Source organism: Camellia sinensis, chromosome 9 (genome assembly GCF_055761805.1).
Source record: "Camellia sinensis isolate YWXY chromosome 9, ASM5576180v1, whole genome shotgun sequence".
Taxonomy (NCBI): Eukaryota; Viridiplantae; Streptophyta; class Magnoliopsida; order Ericales; family Theaceae; genus Camellia; species Camellia sinensis.
The window spans coordinates 68,088,963-68,099,557 of record NC_138969.1 but is presented as its reverse complement, the minus strand read 5'-3'; the positions used below and the strand labels follow the sequence as shown (position 1 = coordinate 68,099,557).

General features: G+C 34.2%; 1 pseudogene across 1 annotated transcript; it reads left to right on the top strand.

Annotated features, from left to right (window-relative positions):
- Positions 1-7,875: 7,875 nt before the first annotated feature.
- Positions 7,876-9,460, top strand: LOC145799113 (putative F-box protein At4g22030 pseudogene; annotated as a pseudogene). Its single transcript, XR_014341129.1, has one exon. The product of XR_014341129.1 is annotated as a putative F-box protein At4g22030 pseudogene (transcript).
- Positions 9,461-10,595: the final 1,135 nt, after the last annotated feature.

The window sequence follows — 10,595 nt, the reverse complement described above, 5'->3', positions numbered from 1 at the left end:
AATTAAGCTAATTACTACAAACCGAATAAATTGCTAAACTAATTAACTAATTATTACAACATAAGAGAAAGTAAACTAAGTAATTGAACTAAGCAATTAACTACTCCTCCTTAGGAAATGAGAGATGTGCATGTGCATGCTCGATTTCTTCCTAAAAAGACCACCGTTTAGCTCCTGAAAGTCTCTGTTTGCACAGTTGAACACTTCCAGAACAATTTTGTTCTACCTTACCAACATTCTACTGAGACTTGCATCAGTGGCTAGCCAGCCACTGGTGAAGATTGCCGACCACTTGCTAGCCATGAAAGTGGCCTGCCGGCCATGGATGGTGGTCTGCCGGCCACCTACCGGCCATGGAAAGTGGCATGCCGGCCACTGATGCATTGGTTCATCTTGTTGCAACAGAGGACAAACAGAGTATATACAGGGTATTTTCAAGAGTTGTCCACACAGCTCACCCATCATTTTCATGAGCAAATCCAAGGAAAGATGAATCTTAAGTTACAAACCACCAATTAAAGAAATTTCATTGTATGATGGCTTGTGACTTAAGATGTGCAAGTTCAATAAATGCAAAACAAGACACAAAACTCCTCCCTTTCATGAATGATCAAGGAAAAGAGTAGACCTTGGAGACTTGGATCATTTCATCACTAGCAAGTATGAAATGGTTCAAGTTCCATGTGTTCAATTAACATCCGATTGAACACACCAAGTTATCATCTTACTCATTTTTTAAATCCCAAGTTTTAGTTACTCATTTTACTTTTACCAACAATTCTTTAATCCAATTAGGTCCATTGGGTGAATTAAAGTCCTCTAACGGAAAGAGGGCTCAAAACACAAGTTGCTTTAGGTATGAAAGAAGTATCATACCGTTGGTAATGAATCCCTTAAGAGATTAAACCATTAAGTATGAAACCTCAATTTCACACTTAGGCAAACAAGTGACTTGAAACCACTTTCGAAGAAAAATTAAAAGCCAAGAAAGGAGGGAGGTTGTAGAGATTATGCTTGCTAAAATTAAGTGTGAAAAGCACTAAAGCAATGCAATTAACTCAAACAAGTGATGTCTAGAGACCTAAAACACCAAGCTTGTGAAGACTATTACACTACAAGCATGCAATACAAGACTCAAATAACTTAACCAACCCAAAACATAGTTAAAATAGTTCAAATCAGAGACTAAAAAATTCTGAAATTACGCTAGAACAAGCTAAAAAAATAAGCTAAAGCATAACACTAACTAGGCTTGCAAACAAGACGCAAGGAGGGGGGACTAACCCCTCCAAATTTGGACGTCAAAACATGATTTTCATCACTGAAAAAGCTCTGAATTTAGTGTTTAAAGGCCCAGAAAAGATGGTTTGAAAGTGGGAAACAAAGGTGAAAAGGCCTTATGATCAAGGAATAAAGAAGGATGAACCACCGACTAACCTTTGATGGCCTAAAACACCAATTTTAGCCTACAAAAATAGAGTTTTTCATAGCCCAAAAACAGCCTAAACTAGTGGGAAAAAGATAGGAAAACAAATATACAAAGCAAGCTAATAGAGAAAGTGTTATACCTCTTGAAAAGAAGAGTAACTCCAAGCAACAAAACCAAGCAAGTACACCCTCTAGAGCTCAAACCAAGCTCAAGAACACCTCAGCTCAAAGATGAGAGGATTTGGTTAAGGGTGTATAGGCAAAGGTTTAGTGAATGTAGGCTGAAGTGTAGAGAATTTGTAGGAAGGGAGAAAAATTTTTGAGTCTAAAATTTTCTAACCTTGCTGCAAGAGAGAGGGGCTCTCTATATATAGAAAGCATGAAATTCCTACAAGGAGATCTAGCCCTACACGTGGGTGAAAATGGGTGCATCTGTGCAAACAGCTGGCATAAAATATTTGCAAAAAACACTGGTGGCCGGCAAACCAAAAGTGATAGCTAGCAGCCTCCAGGGATGGCTGACAGGCCACCAGAGGTTGCAAGCTGGAAAGATCAAGGCATGGTCCAAAAATGGGACAAAAAGGATACAGGGTTTGAAAGGCTCAAAGTTATGGCATTCCGCTGAGGACTTCGAGCATTTGGCGAGCAAACAGGCTCATCATCGGATGTACTTACAAGGACATCCAAGTTGTAAGGGCCGTCAACAATGGGGTGTCTATAGCTTGTCACTTCTGTCGGACTTCACCAACTTCATGGCCGAAGCTTCCTACCAATACCAAGACACCCACGGCGAAACACTTATGGCCGAACACTCACACCCACTTCCATGGTAGATCAAACAAACACTACAAAGTCGAAAATACCTCCTTCACACTACCTCCCACAAAGGCGAAGCTTCTGAGAACCACTAACACCAACACCTCTCATGGCCAAAGAAAAATCCATGGTTGAAAAGACCCAAGAAAGAACTCCTTTGTAGATACTTGAATAACAAAACTCACTCCATAGAATGTAATTTCGAGACACCCCCATGAAGGGAATCAAACCCACAACACCCTCCTCTTAGCCGAATTAAATGTCGACCTCCGTAGATCTGAATAGAGTTCACCCCTCAAACTCCCACTCTCAAAAGAGTGCTCGAATCCCGAATAAAGTTCCTAAACAAATCCAACCCCCCAAGGCTGAAACCCACCGCTTAAACACCCAGAGAACTGAAAAGGATTTGGAAAAACTATGGGGATTCAAGTTTATTAGAAGAAAAACAACAATCACGCACAAAAGAGGCGAAACCAGCCAATCGCTATAGCCGGTTGCCAACAGTGAGGCCCATGATGGAAGTTTTAAGAGACAGAGAGAGAGATAGAGAGAGATTTTAGAGAGAGACTTATGACATCAACATGACATCTCTTCTACTCTCATTTTAAAATATATTTATAATTAGTTATTGGGGACAAATTTAAAATTTTTCAAATTTAAAGTTTTAACTTTTTAAAGTGGACATATATTTTGAAACATTCAAAAATGAAATAATAGAGAAACAAAATGGTACCGGGAGTATTTTTTTCCCACCATTTTGTCACCAAACATAACCAAAATACAATAAGTTTTATACATAATCTTGAATCTTTAAAACAATAAGTCTAAGTATTCATTTGTATCTAGAATAAATATTGAGAGCTCTAATTTTGGAGCTCTAAAGAGAGTTCTAGTGATGTGACAGGGAATGAGACTCACATGTCATGTGATGTGTGTCTATATTTTTTGTTTTTGTTTTGTTTTTTTTAATCTTGCTACATCATTAGAGCTTTCTTTAAAGCTCCAAAATTAGAGCTCTCTATCATTGTTGTTGTATCTATTAGTTAACTATTGAAGAAGTAAAAATATAGACAATTTAATTACTTTTTTTTTTCTTTATCACTATTAACAACCATTTCTCAATCTTTTCGTCATCTATCACCACCCCTCCTCTTTCCCAATCATTGCCGAATTTACACCCCTAGTGGTGGTGGCGGCGGCATGATGGTGATGGTGGTGGTAGTGATAGCGATGACAGTGATGGGGGTGGTATCATGGTGGTGGTAGTGGTGGTGGTGGTAGTGGTAGTAGTAGCAGTGGTGGTGGTGGCAACTACAGTGATAGTGATGATTTCAGTGATGATAGTGGTAGCAATAGTTGTGGTGGTCGTGGTAGTGGTGGTTAGTTTATAATAGTGTTTTATAACTTCAGTCAAAATTAGATAAGTTTGATATGACTTAAAATTTTCTTAAATTTTAGCCTATTTTTTAAGAGGCATTTAAATTTTTAAGTGATATCAATTATGGTTATCAAATGAGTTTAATTGATTATCAGTTAATACATTCAGTTTTAAGTGTTGAATCATGTTATCAAACAAAAGAATATTTTTCTATAAACCAAAATAAATAAATAAACAAGTATAAGTTATTTCATTTTCTTTTTTCTTTTATTTGATAAATGCTAGAACAAGAAATATTAAAATTATTAGAAGGGAATCAAACTCACAACACCCTATGACAAGAACAACTTGCCATTCTCTCTTCAATCTTTCACATTAAGTTAGATAAGCATGTAGACACTACAACATATAAGAGTTTTAAAGACTAAATATTTTGGTCTCTAAAAGTAAAAATTTTGTTACAAAAGACATTTAGGGACCAATTTTTATCGTCATGAGCATAGTCGCTAAAAGGTCGTCCCAAAAAGTAAAAAATAAGGCTTTTAGCGACAAAATTTTGAAAATGTCACTAATAAATAGACTTTTAGGGACAAAATAATTTGGTCTCAAAATGATTTATTTTTTCAAACATAGAATTTGGTCATAAAAGGATAATAATTCATCACTAATGTCTAATTTTTGTTGCTAAAAATATAATGGCGACACTTTTTGCAACAAAAATATTTTGTCCCTAAAAAACAATTTTGTTCGTAAATTTTTGTCTCTAAAATTTTAATTTTTTGTCTCTAAAATTTTAATTTTTTGTAGTGAGATTTTATGAGATTATTTTAGAATTCTAATTTTTTTTTATATTCCCAAGAAATTGAGGAAAAAATTTACATTTATATTAAGATAAAAATAAAAGAAACACATGAATTATTATGTACAAATCTTATAAAAAATTAAGATTTTAGAAACCAAAATTTAGGGACACACTATAACAAAAACACACTTTAGTGACACTATACTTGTGGCATGTTTTTAGAAAATGCCACAAAAATAATATTTGGTGACATATTTTAGAAAAATGCCACAGAACCACAAACATATAAGGCTATAGTGGCAGATTTCGCAACTTATGGATGCTAGCCAAGAATATTTATACAAGTAAGTTGAGAGTTTGGGAACTGATTTTGTTTTGATAATTTGTCTCTCCGAAAGATAGATGTCATTATGGCTTTTCAAAACTTATGGTTGAAATAATTTTCTTTTAAATTTTATATCACTACAAAAAAAAGCACTTTTGGTGACTAAATTTTTAGGTGCCAAAAGTCCATCTTTAGTCGCCGAAAGTCGAAATTTTACTTTCCCCGACAAAATTTTTTAGTCGCCACATTTGTCGCCAAAATACAGGTCTTTAGTGACCAAAGTTTTAGTCGCCAATAGTGTTTTACACTTTTGAAAATCATACGTTTACCGACTAATAATTTAGTCGCCAAAACTCACTGAATCGCCGACTAAACCGTTTAGTTGCCAAAATAAAGACTTTTGGCGACTAATAGTTTTAGTCGCCAAAGGTGTTTCCGTCGAAAAAAAAAACCCCACTTTTTTGCTTTTCTGAGTTTCGAACCGCCAACTGTCCCACATTCCAAACCTTTAGCAACACACTCCCTCCACTATGCCACTACAACATCACATGAATATATATGCAATATATATTATTTATATAGTATATTGACCGGTATTAATACAAAACAATATATATAAATATAATTATTTTTATTCAATATAATTTATGTAAAAAAAAAATTATTTACTAAAAAAAAATTTAGGCCACTTTTGGCGACTAAATTAAATTTTTAGTCGCCAATTCTATAATTTTCGGCTACTAATTAGTTTTTAGTCGCTAAAAAATTAAGTTTTGCCTAAAAATAAAGCAGTTTTGGCGACTAAATCTGTTTTTAGTCGCCAAAAACGTCCCCTGTTGGCTACTAAATTGAGTTTTAGTCGGCAATTGACTGTTTTTAGCTACTAATTTTTTTTTGTAGCCAAAAAGCTTCACTTTTAGCGACCAAATTGTTTTTAGTCGGCAAAACACCTATAATCGACGACCAAACTGTTTTTTAGTCGCCAAAACCATCACTTTTGGCTACTAAATTATTTTAGTCGCCAAAAATTGTGGCTTTTGGCTACTAAACAACCTTTAGTCGCTAAAACCCCTATATTCGGTGACTAAACTGCCTTTCAGTCGCTAAAACCCTTATATTTGGCGACTAAACTCTTTTAGTCGGAAAAAGTGATCAATTTTGGCAACTAATTCCATTTTAGTAGCCAATTCTACTATTTTCAACGACGAAAAATGCAGTTTTAGTTGCGAAATCTGTTTTTTGTTGTAGTGTATGCTTTAACTTTGTTAGTATAGTAAAATAATTTTTAATTTCGGCAATGGATTTTTATTGCAATATAAATAAATATATATTTCAATAATAAATAATTGATTGTGGTTTGAATATTTTTTTTATTATTTTTGATATGATGATCCTATGGTGGTAATATTTGTTTATTGTTAAGAAAATATTACATGATGAATGAATGTCAAATTAATATAGGATGTGTCAATTAATATTCAATTGTTTATAAAATTGATTCAATTTTTACAGGCATTTATGCATGCTTAGTTGTAGCTTTTAAAAGTGTCAATGAAAAGAAAATATAAGTGGCATTTTGTAAGAGTGATAATAGCTTTGCAAAGTGTCACTAAAATAAGTTCCCATGTCACTTTATATCTATTTAATGGCACAAATGAATTGGATTTAGTGGCATTTATATCAATTCTAAGATAACAAGTGTCATTAAAAATCCATGTAGTGGCATTTTTTAAATTGCAAATCTTCTTTAATGGCACTTGATAACATCACGAATAATGTCTATCATGACATTAAAGTGTCACTGAAAGTGTGTAGCCTTGATGGTGTAATGACACTTAGAAGTGTCACTATCTATTTTTTAAATGGCGCTTGATAGTGTCACAAATAGTATCTATCATGACATCAAAATGTTATTGAAAGTTTTTAGCCATGATGGTGTAGTGGCACTTGCAAGTATCTACCGTGGCACGGGCATAAATGGCACTTGTTCAAAATGCCACAAGACTAAAAAATGTCATTAAAAGAATAGTTTTGTGGCACTTTCAAATGTCACTAAATTAAGAAAATGTTGTCGTTGTACAAAACTATTTTTTAGAGACCAAATATTTTTGTTACAAAAAGTGTCATTATTATGAAAATTGAACATTAGTGATGAATTATTATAATTTTGGGATCAAATTTTTTGTCTAAAAAAATAAACCATTTAGAGACCAAATTAATTTATTCCTAAAAGTTTATTTATTAGTGACATTTTCAAAATTTGACTTTTCGGGACGACCTTTTAGCAACTACTCCCACGACGATATAAATTTGTCTCTAAATGTATTTTGCAACAAAATTTTCACTTTTAGAGACCAAAAAATTTAGTCTCTAAAACTCTTATACGTTAAATCACTACAAAAAATTTTAGTTTTAAAGACCAAAATTTAGGGACAAAATTATTTTTAGGGACCAAATAATTTTGTTGCGAAAAGTGTCATTTTATTTTTAGTAACAAAAATTGGACATTAGTGATGAATTATTATCATTTTGAGACCAAATTTTGTGTCAAAAAATAAACCATTTTGAAATCAAATTATTTTGTACTTAAAAATTTATTTATTAGTGACATTTTCAAAATTTTGTCGCTAAAAACTATATTTTTGACTTTTCAGAACAACTTTTTAGCGACTTTTCTCAAGACGATAAAAATTGATCCCTAAATATCTTTTATTACAAAATTTTCACTTTCAGAGACGAGAATATTTGGTCTCTAAAACACTTATATGCTATAGTAAATCTTAAATAACAAAACTATAAAATGTACCAAAATAAATAATTTGCATGGTCATGTGGTCGCGTGGTGATTAATATGGTGTGAAACTATATTAAAGTTGATAATTTTGCATACGATCCGGTTGTCGTTAATGTTAAATTGTGTTTGGAAAAAGCCAAAGGGGGATCTCAGGTTTTGGTTTGTTTGGCCATTTCAAGGTCAGTCTTGGTAAAAGTCAAACAAACGGTTTCTCAAATGGTAAGCTCAGAAAATCCAAAGGCTAGGAAATGGTCTAAACTGTGTACCACTTCAAAAGTGTTGAACTCCAACCTCTATATATACACCACGTAACACTTCTCCATTTCAATTCACTCTACACTCTTCAAATCCTACAAACTCATCAATACCCAAATAAGCAACAAGAGATATTCATACTACCAACTTTTTACCATTCAATAGTTGATAGATTTGCCTACAGATCCAATCTTCTAAAGACTAAACATGGCCACTTTTCGAGCTTCAAGTTCGATGAGTTCATCATCAATTTCCTCATCCTCGCGTTGCCGAAGAGAAATCGTCAGAGCTACTATCAACATGCCGAAGATTCAGAATAATACTTTCTCTCTTCCCAACCTCACAACTAGAGATTTGGTGGAGCAATTGAAATTGACAAGTAGTGGTTACACAAACACAACCACTACCCATATTCAAAAACTTCCCAAATCTCCTAGCAATAGTCCCAAGACTTCTCCCAAATATGATTCTAAGGTTTCAGATCCCGTGGCGATAGCGAAGCTGTACGCGATCATGGAGGCTGTTGATGATAGAGTGGAGATGCATAAGAATGTTGGAGAGCAGAGAAGCAACTGGAATAGCCTGCTGTTAACATCCATTAATGCAATCACTCTCACAGCTTCAACAATGGCTGGTATTGCAGCTACTACAAGTGCAAGTGGCAGTGGCCCTCTTGCGGCGCTAAAGCTCTCTTCCAGTTTGCTCTATTTGGCAGCTACTGGGATGTTGTTGATCATGAATAAACTTCAACCATCGCAACTCGCTGAAGAGCAACGAAACGCTGCAAGGTTATTTAAGCAAATTCGCGAAGAAATTCACACAACAATATGTATTGGAAATCCATCCAATAAACAAGTTAAGGATGCGATGAAGAAAGTTTTGGCACTTGACAAGGCCTACCCGCTTCCTTTACTAGGCGTGATGCTCGACAAATTCCCAAAAAAAGTGGACCCTGCCACGTGGTGGCCTCAACAACAACGAAGACAAGCGAAGGGACTTGGAGAGAGAAATGATAAGAATGGTTGGGATGCTAAGTTGGAAGATGAAATGAGAGAGATAGTTGGGGTTTTGAACAGGAAAGACAAGGAAGACTAGTTGAGGTTGGGTGAAAAGGCATTGAAACTCAACAAAATCTTGGCCATTTCAGGACCTTTACTAACAGGTCTTGCAGCTATTGGTTCTGCATTTGTGGGGTCTCCTAGCCATGGATCATGGGCTGTGGTGCTTGGAGTTGTTGGCGGTGCTTTGTCGAGCATCGTCAACACATTAGAGCATGGTGGGCAAATTGGGATGGTGTTTGAGATGTATAGAAGCAATGCTGGTTTCTTTAAGCTCATGGAAGAGTCCATTGAATCAAATTTGAAGGATAGAGAAGTGGAGAGAAGAGAGAATGGGGAATTGTTTGAAATGAAGGTGGCTCTGCAGTTGGGTAGAAGCTTATCAGAGCTGAAGGATTTTGCAGCTTCTTCTTCAGTGAAAGGGGAGGCGATGGAAGAGTTTGCAAGCAAACTTTTCTAATTTTGGCAAATCTTTTCGTAACATATGTAACCACTAACTCTAGTTGTTTGTAGTTTTTGACCGTAGATTGTTAATTAACTCCATTCATATATTCAATGTAAATAGAAGGTTAATGGACATATATGTATTATTCAGAAAATTAAATTAGTCCACTATGTTTCATATAGCATTTGCCATGTGTTGATTGAGTCTATTAGAACATGTAGAAAAGCAGAAATGACTGGCTATATATAATTTTTGGTAGTGTTTTGTAAAGTTTTAGAATTATAATTTGATAATAGAGTTATATTTTGAATTTGTGAGTTTTGAAATTATGATTTGAATAGAGAAAATTTGTTTGGTTATGAGTTTTAAGAAGAATTTTGAATTTTTGATGTGACATATGAAAAGAAAAAAATTATTTGGTTATGAGTTTTGAAAAGAGTTTTCAATACTTAATTGAAAAACTTATATCTTATAACCAAACACATAACTCAAAACTCTATTGAAAATTTTATTCACAACTCATAACCAAACTCTTTTTAAAATTCAATTAAAAAAAATAATTTGTCATTTTGGTCTAAGAAAATAATATCTATATTTAAAAGATATCAAAAGCAAATATAATTTTTTTCCTAAATAACAGGTGGCGATTGACAATGGCAAAAAAAAAAGTTACTATTCCGGTCAACTGGCCGAACATCCGAGAGGATGTCCGGGCGGACAACTAGGTTGACCAAAAATTTGAAGTTTCTGCTTTACCAAACATGTACAAAAGAGAGGGTACGTACGAAAAGGTGAGAGCTTTCCTTGGAAGGAAATCTGCCAAACGTGAAAGAGAAATGTATTTTGAAACGTGCGGTGGAATTAATTTTTGAACACTCCATCCAAACAAAGGCTTCAAGAAAAGGGATAGAATTATGATTAGAGTGCTGCACCAAACACAACCATTTTTTTCTTATTTTGTATTAATGATTAGATGAGAAGATATTATTGACCTTCATTATTTACTTAGACGGGTATTATATATTATCGAAATATTTTATGGAAATACATTTCATCTTGGTTTAGAAAGGAAGAGGAAAAGGAAAAGGGAAATAATCCCATCAAATTGTTTGAAATGAAGGTGGCTTTGCAGCTGGGTAGAAGCTTATCAGAGCTGAAGGATCTTGCAGCTTCTTCTTCAGTGAAAGGGGAGGCCATGGAAGAGTTTGCAAGCAAACTTTTCTAATTTTGGAAAATCTTCTTGTAACATACGTAACCACTAACTCTAGTTGCTTGTAGTTTTTGTCCATAGATT